We start from the raw sequence: 16,495 nt of genomic DNA on the forward strand, positions 1-16,495 counted from the left end.
GGAGCCGACTCTGCGGCTACGGTTCCTGAGGATGTTGCTGGATACTGTGGCCCAGAAGGTGTTCCTACCATAGGACAAGAAGAGAACACTTCAGGAGATGGTCCACATGGTGCTCCGACCTACTTGAGTGTCCATCCATCTTTGCATAAGATTGTTGGGAAAGATGGTCGCTTCAATATGGGAGGTTCCATGCCAGGACTTTTCAGTTGGGTCTCCTGAGCAAATGGTCCGGATCACATCTTCAGATGCACCGGATGATACGGCTGTCACCTCAAGCCAGGATTTCCCTCCTGTGGTGGCTGCAATAATCCAATCTCCTGGAAGGCCGGAGTTTTGGGATTCAGGATTGGATCTTCCTTACAACGGATGCGAGTCTGAGAGGATGGGGAGCTGTCACCCAAGGGGCGTAGTTCCAGGGCAGGTGGTCAGCCCATGAAGCCCTCCTTCCGATCAACATTCTGGAACTTCGGGCGATCTACAATGCTCTGCTTCAGACCTCTCCTCTGCTCAAGGATCACGTGATCCAAGTACAGTAAGACAACGCCACAGCAGTGGCATAAATCAATCGGCAAGGAGGACCAAACAGCAGAGCCTGCATGCGATGAGGTGTCAAAAATACTCCTCTGGGCGGAAAGAAATGCAAGAGCAATGTTGGCAATCTTCATTCCGGTTGTGGAAAACTGGGAAGCAGACTTCCTGAATCGTCACGATCTCCATCTGGGGGAGTGCGATCTCCAGCATCAGGTGTTCCAACAGATCATCCACTGGTGGGGCTGCCCGCAGCTAGACATGATGGCTTCTCGTCTCAACAAGAAGCTTCACTGTATTGCTCACGAACCAGGGACCCTCAGACGAGGGCAGTAGATGCACTGACATCTACTTGGCCTTACCAGCTGGTCTACCTGTTTCCTCCGATTCCGTTGCTCCCAAGGGTGCTCAAACGCATACGAAATCAGGGAGTCCAGGAAATTCTGACTGCCCTGGATTGGCCTCGGAGGGCGTGGTACGTGGATCTTCAGGACATTTCCGTCAAAGATCCTTGGCCTCTACCTCTCAGAAGAGATCTTCTTCAACAAGGACCGTTCGTCTACCTGGATTTACGGCGACTTCATTTAACGGCATGGAGGTTGAGCGGAACATCTTAGCTCACAAGGGCTTTTCCAAAAAGGTTATTGTTACCATGGTTCAGGGGTTCAGGCCAGGAAGCCTGTGACGTCAAAACACTATCATCATATCTGGAGAAGATATGTCTCTTGGTGTGAGGAATGCACGTATCCACCTGCGGAGTTCCACTTGGGATGTTTCTTATGTTTCCTGCAGGTTGGTGTGGATAAAGGCTTATGTCTGGGTTCCATTAAGGTCCAGATTTCAGCTCTCTCAATTTTCTTCTAGAAGAAATTGGCAGTGTTGCCAGAAGTTCAGACCTTCTTGCAGGGGATACTCCACATACAACCACCTTTTGTGCCGCCTACGGCACCCTGGGCTTTGGATGTAGTGTTGGAATTTCTACAGTCCTCCTGGTTTGAACAAATACAGAAAACTCCTGGCGCCGTTATTGAACAGAAAAAAGCTGCTTTCCCAGGGGTAATTGGTTTTAAACCCCTTATATAGGAACAGAAAAAAGAAAACAATGGGAGAGCGCTATTTAATCTGTTGTAGATTTTATTTAATATATTTTATCACATATCTCTATATTTGATACAGGCCAACATCAATACACATTTAAAAAATATTCATAATTAATTGATACTACTATAAAAACAATATAGATATTGAATTTACAATATAATATATCTTGAATTCACTGTAAAAACAATAACCAAAACAGCTGCACTGAAAAACTAATAAGCAACAAAGTCTTTTTCATGCAATCTTCAGTGATACTTTGTACCACCTGGGCATTTAGCAAGCTTGCTAGTAACTCCACATGCGTAGTGGTAATGAATAAATCATGCACTTAAAAGCCGTTATCCCTTTGGTTAGTAATTGCACTAAGCATCTATTGACTTTGTAATATGGTTAGCTTTTTCTCACAACTCCCAATTTAAGGATTGAAAACGTTCATGCATAGCCATGCAACATAAATGTGAGAAGTCCATAAGTCTCATATACAGGTAAGTTACCAGAGTGTAATTGTAGACCATTCAGCATGCCTGTCATGCACACGGAGTGGATGATGTCCCTTCCGGCTGGAGCTCTCCCCGTCAGCCTTATCTGGAGTCCGTGTAAGGTCACTTCTCACCAATTGAACCGCTATCTTTGGCAGTGGGGTATGTGGTAAGCCGACCGGCTGATAAGTGATCTGTAGCTGTGTCCCGTAAGCTGGGAGATCGTACAGACGCGTTTCCCTGCCTTCTGTGTCTCGGTGGCTTCCTCAGTGTAAAACCCTCTCCCCTGCCGCTCCTCCTTTTAAACATAATTTTTCACGGCTTGCGCCGGCGCCATGGAGATGCTTCTCAAGCCTCTTTCTCATAACAGTCACCTGCGCATGTGCATGATGGCTTGTTTGATTAGTGCCATCCAAGCCTCGTTTTTGGCCCATATATATTTAGATAAACATTACAGCATCACTTAAACCTATCCAGATATAATAATTAATAATTAATGGAGCTTAATAGTATATAATAACAATAACATACACACTTATATAGAAGTATGCATATATATTATGTATAAAATACACACAATGGTTTTCAGCAATGGCATTACTTAGTCATACACCATCTAGTGGTTACATATGGTTATACATATTTCTAATTCTAGTTCTATCAGTTCATTTACCCTCCATGATTTATATATTTCTCATTCTATTCTATGACAAATATATTCTACCCTATCTTTACCATTATTTCATCTTGTAATCTCGATAAAGATCTTCATCATACACTAATATATAATGATAAATAAATATATTTTACATAGTATTAATAAAAATGAATATAAATAACAAATAATAATGAAAAATAATTTAAAAAAAGACCTAAATCCAGAGATTGTGTCTTAAATTTGCTTTAACATTTTCATACCCACAACAACACTCTTCTTCAGTATATAATAACCCTAAGCCATTGTAATGCTTCAATATATAATACACTTCTCCATATCTGTAACTAGAGCCAATTTCCAGTTTATAACCCATTTAACTCTATCATGTCATTTAGACCAGAATTGACCATTGTATCCATTCTAAATGTCCAATACGCTTCAAATCGCTTGAGTCTATCAAATCGATCGCCACCCCTATTTGTCACTCTAATATTGTTACGCACACCAGTGCTAACAGGAGTATACCGGTGTATGAACAGAGAGGGAAGCGAAGCAAACAAACTCACAGACAGTATAACATAACAAACACAGGAGGTGATGGAATAACTAATAAACACAAAGTGAACGGAGAAGCCCAAAGGCTCAGGAATTGGGCGTCTCCCTAGTGTCAGGAATGCTCAGATGGAATAGAGCGGACAATGAAGCGATGTGTAGTGATTTAACATGTGGAGCACCTGAAATTATGTTGCTAAGAGCAACAGAAAAAACCCCAAAGGGTTACCAACGGGTGTGGGAACAAACTCCTTGGTCAGAGATAGAAATATAGACACAAGGAGAGTATCCACAATCCTAACCCCCACTTGCAGGGCACAGGTTCAGCTTACTGCCACTAAACTGACACCTGGACGCCCTGCACAGTGAGGGAGGATTAAGCAAGCAGGTCTGAGAGTACAGCCGCAAACCTGCTGGGTTCACAGAATAGCAAAAGAACCCCAGCCGGTCAAACAACTGACTCCAGTCTCACTGCTAGGTCCGGATTGGCAGAATGAAGCACCGAATCCCAAGGCCTATTCGCAGCAAGCAACAAGCAAATACAAAGTCACACAGTACTAGCTAACTCTCTGGAACTGACTAACAAACAAAGATTCAGCAGCATTTGCCTAGCCTGAGAGGATGGTTTATATAGCAGGTGCTGTCCACGCCCCACTCAGACCTCACAGACTGTGAGCACAAAACCAGCGCCGGATTCCCTGCCGTGCACAGAGCCTGTAACCACTACACAGTAAAAACCCGGACCGGAGTATCAGCTGCGCTCAGGTTACTTCGCTAACACTTGCCTCCCGGTTGCCATGGCGACGTGGCAGCACAGAGCAGGAGATCCTAACAGTACCCCCCCTCTGACGAGGGGTCAAAGAACCCCTACCACCGGGTTTATCGGGGAACTGCGAGAAGAAAGAGCGTATCAGTCTGGGGGCATGAAGATCACAACTGCGCACCCACGACCGCTCCTCCGGGCCATACCCCTTCCAGTGCACCAAAAATGACAGCCGACCCCGAACCATCTTGGAGTCAAGAACCCTTTCAACTACAAACTCCCTCTGACCCCGTATCAGAAGAGGAGAAGGTCTTCCACTGGAAGAAGGATTACTAACCGCCAGTTTTAAAAGGGAACAATGAAATGTTTTATTGATACCCAATGAACGGGGCAGATCTAACTGAAATGCCACCGGATTGATAACCCTGGTGATCTTATAAGGGCCGATGAACCGGGGGCCAAACTTATGAGATGGCTGTCTCAACTTCAAATTCTTGGTGGAAAACCAGACGAAGTCTCCTAATTTGAAGCTGCAGTGTCTTCTCCGCTTATCAAAAACCCTTTTGGTCACTAATGACACAGACACAAGGGCTTTCTTCACTTTCCTCCAAATACCCCTAAGGACCGAAACAACAGAGGAACCATCAGACGTGGAATCCAGGGGGTCAAAAGAATTGGCCTTAGGATGATGCCCATACACACAAAGGAAGGGAGAGATCCCTGTAGCAGAGTGAGCAGCGTTGTTATAGGCAAACTCCGCCATGGACAGATGAGCAACCCAGTCAGTATGACACTTGGAGACATAACACCTGAGGAACTGCTCCAAGGACTGGTTCACCCTCTCAGTCTGCCCATTAGACTGTGGATGGTAGCCTGACGACAAGCTCACAGAAATCTGGAGATCAGAACAAAATGCCCTCCAGAATTTGGCCACAAACTGGGATCCACGGTCAGAGACCACATCAAGTGGCAACCCGTGGAGGCGCACAACATGCTGCATAAATAACTCAGACAGGCGTCTGGCCGATGGCAACCCAACCAGTGGAACGAAATGCGCCATCTTCGAAAACCTGTCAACGACAACCCAAATGGCTGTCATCCCCGAGGATTTGGGCAAGTCCACCACAAAATCCATGGAAATGTGGGTCCATGGCTTAGACGGAATAGAGAGTGGATGTAATGGGCCGACAGGAACCCCTCTAGGAGTTTTATTTCGGGCACAAACGTCACATGCCCGAACCCACTGATCCACATCCCTAGCCACCGAGGGCCACCACACCGCCCTAGACAGCAACTCCCGAGTTCTGGCAATACCCGGATGCCCTGCCGACCTCTTGGCATGGAATTCCAGGAACACTCGCTGTCTTAACCTAGGAGGCACAAACAAGACACCTACCGGAAGGTCTGGAGGAGCCTGCTCCTGTGCTCTAAGGACTAATGACAAGAGGTCCTGGGTAATGCCCACTCTAATACATGATGGGGACACAATGGGCAATGGCTCCTCGGTGGTCTTTTGAACTGGAGCAAAACTCCGCGAGAGCGCATCAGCCTTGATGTTTTTTGACCCAGGGCGATATGTTATCAAAAAATTAAAGCGAGCAAAAAACAAAGCCCATCGTGCCTGCCTGGCATTGAGCCGCTTCGCTGACTCTAAATATGCCAGATTCTTATGGTCGTGAGAATTGAGACCACAAACTTAGCCCCCTCAAGCCAGTGTCTCCACTCCCCGAGTGCATCCTTTATAGCCAACAATTCCCAGTTACCCACATCATAATTCATCTCGGCAGACGAAAATTTACGGGAAAAGTAAGCACAGGGATGAAGGCGATTATCAGACACCCCCATCTGAGAGAGCACTGCCCCAATACCTATCTCAGAGGCATCCACTTCTACCACAAAAGGACGCTCTGGATCTGAGTGTCGCAGCACCTTGGCCGAGACAAATGCCCTTTTGAGACAGGCAAAGGCCGCTTTGGCCTCACAAGACCAGTGAGCAACATCCGCCCCTTTCTTAGTGAGTGCCACCAAGGGGGCCACTATAGACGAAAATCCAGCGATAAACCGTCTATAAAAATTCGCAAAGCCCAGAAAACGCTGAAGCGCCTTCAAACTAGTGGGCTGCACCCAATCCAGGACTGCCTGTACCTTAGAACCCTCCATTTGGAAACCTTCTGAGGAGATAATATACCCTAGAAATGCGATTTGCTGGACTTCAAACTCGCACTTCTCCAGCTTCGCCGCAAGCTGGTGGTCTCTGAGTTTCTGGAGGACTAAGCGTACATGCTTCCGATGTTCCTTCGGGGAATGAGAGAAGATTAGGATGTCATCTAGATAAACAACTAAGAATCTATCCAAATATTCCCTGAGCACATCGTTCATGAATTCCTGGAAGACTGCCGGGGCATTAGAGAGCCCAAAAGGCATCACCAAATATTCATAATGCCCTGAGTGGGTATTAAAGGCAGTCTTCCATTCATCCCCCTCTCTTATTCGGATTAGATTGTAAGCACCGCGTAGGTCAATCTTAGAAAAAATGGTGGCAGTACGAAGCTGGTCAAACAAAACCGAAACGAGAGGCAGTGGGTACGAGTTTTTAATCGTGATACGGTTCAATTCCCTGAAGTCCATGCAGGGTCGCAACGAACCGTCCTTTTTACCCACGAAAAAGAACCCCGACCCAACTGGGGACTGTGAGGGTCTGATAAATCCCTTAGCCAAGTTCTCCTGAATGTACTCTGCCATAGCCTGAGTCTCAGGACTTGACAGAGAGTACAACCTGCTCTTGGGAAGCTTAGCATCCGGCAACAAATCAATGGCACAGTCATAGGGGCGATGGGGAGGTAGTACCTCCGCAACTTTTTTGGAGAACACATCCGCAAAATCTGCATAACATCCTGGCAATCTTAGCTGCGAGAGCCTGACTGGAAGGCTCAAGCAACTCCTGAAACAATCACTACCCCAACTAAGAATCTCCCCAGAGACCCAGTCAATTTGGGGTTAACCAGGGTAACCCCAAAACCAATGGGGCAAAAGAACAGACAGTCACATAAAAAGACAATTTTTCAGAGTGTGTGGCTCCAATAAACAAAGGAATTTGGCTGGTGCAGGAGGTAATTTTACCCTGGGACAATGGTTCCCCGTTTAACCCACAGATCTCAATCTCTGATGCCAAAGATACTGAGGGAACAGAGTGTTCCAGGGCGAATTGACGGTCCATGAAAACCCCATCGGCCCCACTGTCAACAAAGGCCTCAGTCTTGACAGTTTGACCGAGGATCTCCAAAGTCACCAGAATGAGAAAAGTCTTTTTAGGAAATTCTGACTTCTGGCCTGACAGGATATTTCCCATCACCCTCAGGCCCTGAAGTTTTCTGGTTTTTCTGGGCATGATACTACAACATGACCTTTATTCCCACAGTACAAACACAAAACCTGCTGTCTCCTCCGCGTCTTCTCACGCGAGGAGAGGCGGGTAGCCCCAATCTGCATAGGCTCCTCGGAATATTCCTCAAAGTCTGAGGTTTCCTTGGGAAAAAAGGAAACTGCGGTCTCCCTTTCAAGCCTACGCTCTCTCAGCCGTCTATCCACCCGGATGGATAACTGCATGAGCTGATCTAAGCTATCAGGCGAGGGATATTGTACCAGTTGGTCCTTTATCTGGTCAGAAAGGCCCCTTCGGTACTGGTTTCTCAGGGCTGGGTCATTCCACTGGGTATCATGAGCCAACCTCCGAAACTCCGTACTATAAACCTCAGCTGGCCGTCGCCCTTGCTTAAGAACCGTAATCTGAGCCTCGGCTGAAGCCATCTTGTCAGGGTCATCATACAAAATGCCCAGTGCCGTAAAAAAAACATCAACACTTTTAAGCGACGGACAGTCAGGCTGTAACCCATATGCCCAGACCTGTGGGTCTCCTTGTAGCAAGGAAATCACCATGCCCACCCGCTGAATCTCCGACCCAGAAGACTGGGGCCTAAGCCTGAAATATAGCTTACAGCTCTCCTTGAAACAAAAGAACTGCGAGCGAGCTCCAGAAAAACGATCCGGGAGATTTACTTTCGGCTCCTTAACCCCTGAACTTGCCGCTGCTGCTGCGGGAGCTCCGCTAGCGGCCTGCGGGGTGTTCATTTTAATGGACATCTCATTAAATTGTCGAGTCAGGACCTGCACCTGATCGACCACCTGTTGCAAAGTATTTTGAGGGGTATGCTCCATATTCCCACAAAATTTCAACAGGAGTAGGGATGCTGAATATGTTACGCACACCAGTGCTAACAGGAGTATACCGGTGTATGAACAGAGAGGGAAGCGAAGCAAACGAACTCACAGACAGTATAACATAACAAACACAGGAGGTGATGGAATAACTAATAAACACAAAGTGAACGGAGAAGCCCAAAGGCTCAGGAATTGGGCGTCTCCCTAGTGTCAGGAATGCTCAGATGGAATAGAGCGGACAATGAAGCGATGTGTAGTGATTTAACATGTGGAGCACCTGAAATGATGTTGCTAAGAGCAACAGAAAAAACCCCAAAGGGTTACCAACGGGTGTGGGAACAAACTCCTTGGTCAGAGATAGAAATATAGACACAAGGGGAGTATCCACAATCCTAACCCCCACTTGAAGGGCACAGGTTCAGCTTACTGCCACTAAACTGACACCTGGACGCCCTGCACAGTGAGGGAGGATTAAGCAAGCAGGTCTGAGAGTACAGCCGCAAACCTGCTGGGTTCACAGAATAGCAAAAGAACCCCAGCCGGTCAAACAACTGACTCCAGTCTCACTGCTAGGTCCGGATTGGCAGAATGAAGCACCGAATCCCAAGGCCTATTCGCAGCAAGCAACAAGCAAATACAAAGTCACACAGTACTAGCTAACTCTCTGGAACTGACTAACAAACAAAGATTCAGCAGCATTTGCCTAGCCTGAGAGGATGGTTTATATAGCAGGTGCTGTCCACGCCCCACTGAGACCTCACAGACTGTGAGCACAAAACCAGCGCCGGATTCCCTGCCGTGCACAGAGCCTGTAACCACTACACAGTAAAAACCCGGACCGGAGTATCAGCTGCGCTCAGGTTACTTCGCTAACACTTGCCTCCCGGTTGCCATGGCGACGTGGCAGCACAGAGCAGGAGATCCTAACAGTACCCCCCCTCTGACGAGGGGTCAAAGAACCCCTACCACCGGGTTTATCGGGGAACTGCGAGAAGAAAGAGCGTATCAGTCTGGGGGCATGAAGATCACAACTGCGCACCCACGACCGCTGTGGCAGCACAGAGCAGGAGATCCTAACAAATATGTTCTATATCAATCATTATCATATTTTCCCACTTTGAATTCTGACAATGTATTACATGGTCTGATAATGGGTGCTTAGCACCTCTAATGATATTTCTCTGATGCTCCATGTATCTAACATGCAGAGTTCTAGTGGTACGGCCTATGTACTGTTTGCCACATTGGCATGAAATTAAATAAATAATATATGTAGGCATACAGTTCATGAAATCCTTAATAGGAAATATTTCTCCTGTTATAAATGACTGAAAATTCACACTCTTCCTGGGGATATTATTACAGGACTGACAATTGCTCTTCCCACATTTATGGTATCCCATTGGTTTTACCGGGAGCCATGTGTTTTGTACACCTATTTCCAGTTTCTTCTCCCCCACATAATGACTCTGTACTATTTTTTTTCTTAGATTATCCGCCTTTCTGAAAATGGTATATCCCTTTGGATTAACCTGTGGCTTTAAATATTCATCAAGAAGTAGTAATGAGGTATTTTTCTTTATAACTTGACTGATCTTATAAGCACAGCTATTGTACTGTGTAGTAAAGGCTGCAATTCTGTCATTATTCATTCCTATTGACCTACTATGATTCCTAGGTTTAAGTAGTTCCTCTCTATCAATTCCTTCCACTTCTAAGAATGCTTTATCTATTAATTCTTGTGGGTACCCCTGTTCATGAAATGACTTCATAAGCTTGTTAGCTTTTATCTGATATGTGGATATTGAGGTACAATTCAGCCTCAATCTAACAAACTGACCCCTGGGGATATTATCCTTCCAACATCGCTTATGAGAGCTTCTATAATTGAGGTATCTATTTTGGTCAACCTCCTTAATATATGTCTTAGTGACCAGCTGATCACCCTCTACTAACAGCTCTATATCCAAGAAACTAATCCTTGTATTACTATAATTAGATGTATATTTTAGACCATATTCATTATTATTTAAACTATTAGTAAAATCGTGCAGTGCCTCTAAACTACTACCCCAAATAATAAATAGATCATCTATAAACCGGCCATAGTAGACCAGATCCGCCCCGAGACCGCCTCCCCACACATGTTCATCTTCAAAGACTCCCATGTATAGGTTAGCGAAACTCGGAGCAAATCTGGCCCCCATGGCAACACCCTGTGTCTGCAAATAATATTGAGTGTCAAAAATAAAATAATTATGTGATAATATGAATTGAATAGCTGCTAATAGATAAACACGTAGAGAGTCCGAGACATCACCATGCCTTAAATATTTATCTATCGCCTCAATTCCTTTCTCATGTGGAATATTCAAGTATAACGTCTCGACGTCACAAGTTAATAAATAATTATTATTTTTCCATACAATTTTATTTAGAATGTTCAGAAAATGTTGGGTGTCCTTTATATAAGATCTAAGACTCTCCACGGTATCCGGACTCCAGGTCGACAACAAAAAGGTCGACACACCTTAGGTCGACACCAATTGGTCGACACACCTTAGGCCGACATGGACAAAAGGTCGACATGGACAAGGTCAACATGGAAAAAGGTCGACATGAGTTTTTCACAATTTTTTTCTTTTTTTAAACCTTTTCATACTTAACGATCCACGTGGACTACGATTGGAACGGTAATCTGTGCCGAGCGAAGCGAAGGCACCATGCCCGAAGCATGGCGAGCGAAGCGAGCCATGCGAGGGGACGCGGTGCACTAATTGGGGTTCCCGGTCACTCTACGAAGAAAACGACACCAAAAAAAACATAAAAAACTCATGTCGACCTTTTTCCATGTCGACCTTGTTCCTGTTGACCTTTTGCCCATGTCGACCTAAGGTGTGTCGACCAATTGACGTCGACCTAAGGTGTGTCGACCTTTTTGTTGTCGACCTGGAGTCCCAGACCCCTCTCCACGTGCACCTGTAAAAAATTATCTACAAAAAAATATAAATTACTAGTAAGTGACCCTACCCCAGATATTATAGGTCGCCCAGGTGGATTAATAAGTGTCTTATGAATTTTAGGTAAATAATAAAATGTGGCAGTGATGGGGTGTGCACAAACTAAAAAATTTAATATTTCTTTGGATATAGCTCCATCTTCGAAGGCCACATCTAATAATTCCATATATTGTTTCTGATATAGGGCGGTGGGGTTAGAGTCCAGCCTGCGGTAGAACCCAACATTGCGCAACTGCCTACGTAGCTCTCCACATACAAGACTACAACCCCACCGCCCTTATCAGCAGGTTTTATTACAATGGATTTATCACCTTGCAATGGTTTTAAGGCCTTTCTCTCCCCAGGGGTCAGGTTGTCCCGATACCTAATGTCCTCAGATTTCTCACAAATCTCCCTGAAGCTGGCTAAAGTTGATCTATAAAAACTGTCCACATATGGACCCTTATATGCCAAGGGATAAAGATCTGTTTTCTTCTAAAAGAGATTTGCTCTAATATCAAAAACAGGGATCTCTAATTCTACATTTCCATCATCCATGGCGCCTTCCTGTTCCAAACATTCTAGGATTTCCCCTATATATTCATCCTTACCATCCAAAATTATGGGGATCTCATCACTTTGCCTCTTTTTAATGGATTTCAGTGCAAAGTATCTTTAATGTACGGACATAACGATTAAGGTCCATGAATAGTTGGAACAGATTAGGTCTGGCCACCGGTGCGTAATTTAGACCCTTTTCCAGTATTTTAATTTCCTCCTCCGTTAACACTTTTTTTGATAAATTGAATATGCCTTTACCTAATTTTTCTTCTTTTACCTTCTGCACGGTGTTTTCAACCTGTTTTCTTCTACCGCCTCCTCTGCATCCTCTACCTGTTTCTTCCCCTTTTTCCATGATAATTGACTGTCCGCCACATGTTTTGTCCTGTGCGCCTGTCTAAAAAACGCTGATCAGGTGTGTGATCTTGCTCGTCCTCAGTTTCTGACGGTCTCATTTTCCTGTTAGTCTGACTCTCCTCTCTATATTCGTTTAACACCTGGTACCTATTCTTAGGGCCGTAACTACGTGTGTGCCAGGTGTGCCTGGCACACAGCACAGTTGCCCTGAGGGCGCAACGGCCAGCGGCATGTAATCAGTCAAATTGATTCATTACATGCCGCCTCTGCTGTGTGCGCCGCGCTGGGGAGGAGAGCTGCAGCGCCGAAGGCAGCGGAGAAGGAGAGGGAGGGGGACTGGAGCCGCAGCAGCGCTATGTCATTGGTAGTAGCGCCGCTGCAGCAGTCCCCTCTCCTTCTGTATTGGCTGCCCGGCGCTGCTGTGAATGCTGGGATACGGTTCCTTCCAGCATTCACAGCGGCGTCGGGCAGCCAATACGGAAGGAGAGGGGACTGCTGCAGCTGCGCCTCTACCAATTACATAGCGCTGCTGCGGCTCCAGTCCCGCTCCCTCCTCCTCCTTCTCCCCTGCCTACACCGAGGGATCTGCCAGCACGAGGAGCGATGGTAAGTATCTCTATCTCTCTCCCCCCTTCTCTCTCACTCTATATATATTTCTCTATCTATTCTGAAAAAGGGGGACGCTGTCTGCCGTAATGTGTAAAAAGGGGACGCTGTCTGCCATAATGTGTAAAAAAGGGACGCTGTCTGCCATAATGTGTAAAAAGGGGATGCTGTCTGTCTGCCGTAATGTGTAAAAAGGGGATGCAGTCTACCGTAATGTGTAAAAAGGGGGACGCTGTCTGCCGTAATGTGTAAAAAGGGGACGCTGTCTGCCATAATGTGTAAAAAGGGGACGCTGTCTGCCGTAATGTGTACAAAGGGGGACGCTGTCTGCAGTAATGTGTAAAAAGGGGGTTGCTGTCTGCCGTAATGTGTAAAAAGGGGGTTGCTGTCTGCCGTAATGTGTAAAAAGGGGACGCTGTCTGCCATAATGTGTAAAAAGGGGGATGCTGTCTGTCTGCCGTAATGTGTAAAAAGGGGATGCAGTCTGCCGTAATGTGTAAAAAGGGGGACGCTGTCTGCCGTAATGTGTAAAAAGGGGACGCTGTCTGCCATAATGTGTAAAAAGGAGACACTGTCTGCCATAATGTGTACAAAGGGGGACGCTGTCTGCAGTAATGTGTAAAAAGGGGGTTGCTGTCTGCCGTAATGTGTAAAAAGGGGGTTGCTGTCTGCCGTAATGTGTAAAATAAGAATTTACTTACCGATAATTCTATTTCTCGGAGTCCGTAGTGGATGCTGGGGTTCCTGAAAGGACCATGGGGAATAGCGGCTCCGCAGGAGACAGGGCACAAAAAGTAAAGCTTTTCCAGATCAGGTGGTGTGCACTGGCTCCTCCCCCTATGACCCTCCTCCAGACTCCAGTTAGGTACTGTGCCCGGACGAGCGTACACAATAAGGGAGGATTTTGAATCCCGGGTAAGACTCATACCAGCCACACCAATCACACCGTACAACTTGTGATCTAAACCCAGTTAACAGTATGATAACAAAAGGAGCCTCTGAAAGACGGCTTCCTACAACAATAACCCGATTTTTGTAACAATAACTATGTACAAGTATTGCAGAATAATCCGCACTTGGGATGGGCGCCCAGCATCCACTACGGACTCCGAGAAATAGAATTATCGGTAAGTAAATTCTTATTTTCTCTATCGTCCTAGTGGATGCTGGGGTTCCTGAAAGGACCATGGGGATTATACCAAAGCTCCCAAACGGGCGGGAGAGTGCGGATGACTCTGCAGCACCGAATGAGAGAACTCCAGGTCCTCTTTTGCCAGGGTATCAAATTTGTAAAATTTTACAAACGTGTTCTCCCCCGACCACGTAGCTGCTCGGCAGAGTTGTAATGCCGAGACCACTCGGGCAGCCGCCCAAGATGAGCCCACCTTCCTTGTGGAATGGGCATTTACATATTTTTTGCTGTGGCAAGCCTGCCACAGAATGTGCAAGCTGAATTGTACCACAAATCCAACGAGCAATAGTCTGCTTAGAAGCAGGAGCACCCAGCTTGTTGGGTGCATACAGGATAAACAGCAAGTCAGATTTCCTGACTCCAGCCGACCTGGAAACTATATTTTCAGGGTCCTGACAACATCCAGCAACTTGGAGTCCTCCAAGTCCCTAGTAGCCGCAGGCACCACAATAAGCTGGTTCAGGTGAAACGCTGACACCACCTTAGGGAGAAACTGGGGACGAGTCCACAGCTTTGCTCTGTCCGAATGGACAATCAGATATGGCTTTGTGAGATAAAGCCGCCAATTCTGACACTCGCCTGGCCGAGGCCAGGACCAACAGCATGGTCACTTTCCATGTGAGATATATCAAATCCACAGATTTGAGTTGTTTAAAACAATGTGATTTTAGGAATCCCAAACTACGTTGAGATCGCCCCGTGCCACTGGAGACATCAAAAAGGGGTTGTATATGCAGTACTCCCTTAACAACTTCTGGACTTCAGGAACTGAAGCCAATTTCTTTCTGGAAGAAAATCGACCGGTCGAAATTTGAACCTTAATGGACCCCAATTTGAGACCCATATACACTCCTGCTTGCAGGAAATGTAGGAATTAACCTAGTTGAAATTCTTCCGTGGAGCCTTCCTGGCCTCACACCATGGAACATATTTTCACCTAAGCGGTGATAATGTTGTGCGGTCACCTCCTTCCTGGCTCTGACCAGGGTAGGGATGACCTCTTCCGGAATGCCTTTTTCCCTTAGGATCCGGCGTTCACCCGCCCTGGCGTCAACGCAGCTGCGGTAAGTCATGGAACAGACATGATTCTTGCTGAATCAAGATCCTTTCTAGTATCTCTTGAAGTTCCGGGTACCAAGTTCTTCTTGGCCCAAACCGGAACCCCGAGTATAGTTCTTACTCCTCTCCTTCCTATCATTCTCCATACACTGGGTATGAAAGGCAGAGGAGGGAACACATACACCGACTGGTACACCCACGGTGTTACCAGAGCGTCCCAGCTATTGCCTGAGGGTCTCTAGACCTGGCGCTTCATGTGGGACGCCATCATAACCACCTTTGGTCTTTCCCAACGGTTTACAAACATGTGGAAACTTCCAGATGAAGTTCCCACTTTTCCGGGTGGAATTCATTTATGCTGAGGAAATCTTCCTAGTTGTCCACTCCCGGAATGAACACTGCTGACAGTGTTATCACATGATCTTTCGCCCAGCGAAGAATCCTTGCTGTCATTGCCCTCCTGCTTCTTGTGCCGCCCCGTCTGTTTACGTGGGCGACTGCCATGATGATGTCCTACTGGATCAGCACCGGTTGACTTTGAAGCAGAGGTCTTCCTCGGCTCAGAGCATCGTAAATTGCCCTTAGCTCCAGTATATTCATGTGGAGAGAAATCTCCAGACTTGACCACACTTCCTTGGAAATTTCTTCCTTGTGTGACTGTTCCCCAGCCTCTCAGGCTGGCATCCGTGGTCACCAGAACACAGTCCTGAATGCTGAATGTGCTGCCCTCTAGAAGATGAGCACTCTGCAGCCCCCACAGAAGAGACACCCTTGTCCTTGGAGACAGGGTTATCCGCTGATGCATCTGAAGATGCGATCCGGACCATTCGTCCAGCAAATCCCCCTGAAAAGTTTTTGCGTGAGATCTGCCGAATGGAATCGCTTCGTAAGAAGCCACCATTTTTCCCAGGACTCCTGTGCATTTATGCACTGATACTTGGCCTGGATTTAGGAGGTTTCTGACTAGGTCGGATAACTCCCTGGCTTTCCCCTCCAGGAGAAATACCTCTTTCTGGACTATGCCCAGAATCATTCCTAGGAACAGCAGACGTATCATCGGAAAACAGCTGCGATTTTTGGAATATTTGGAATCCACTCGTGCTGTCGTAGAACTACTTTAGATAGTTCTTTTCCGACCTCCAACTGTTCTCTGGAAACTTGTCCCTTTCAGGATATCGTCCAAGTAAGGGATAATTTAGATGCCTTTCTTCTTTTAAGAATCATCTTTTCGGCCATTACCTTGGTAAAGGCCCGGGGTGCCGTGGATAATTCAACGGCAGCGTCTGAAACTGATATTGACAGTTCTGTATCACGAACCAGAGGTACCCTTGTTGAGAAGGGCAAATTTGGACATGGAGGTAATCCTTGATGTCCAGGGACACCATATAGTCCCCTTTTTTCCGGTTCTCTATCACTGCTCTG

The sequence above is a fragment of the Pseudophryne corroboree genome, chromosome 9, assembly GCF_028390025.1.
Source record: "Pseudophryne corroboree isolate aPseCor3 chromosome 9, aPseCor3.hap2, whole genome shotgun sequence".
In the NCBI taxonomy this organism is placed as follows: Eukaryota; Metazoa; Chordata; class Amphibia; order Anura; family Myobatrachidae; genus Pseudophryne; species Pseudophryne corroboree.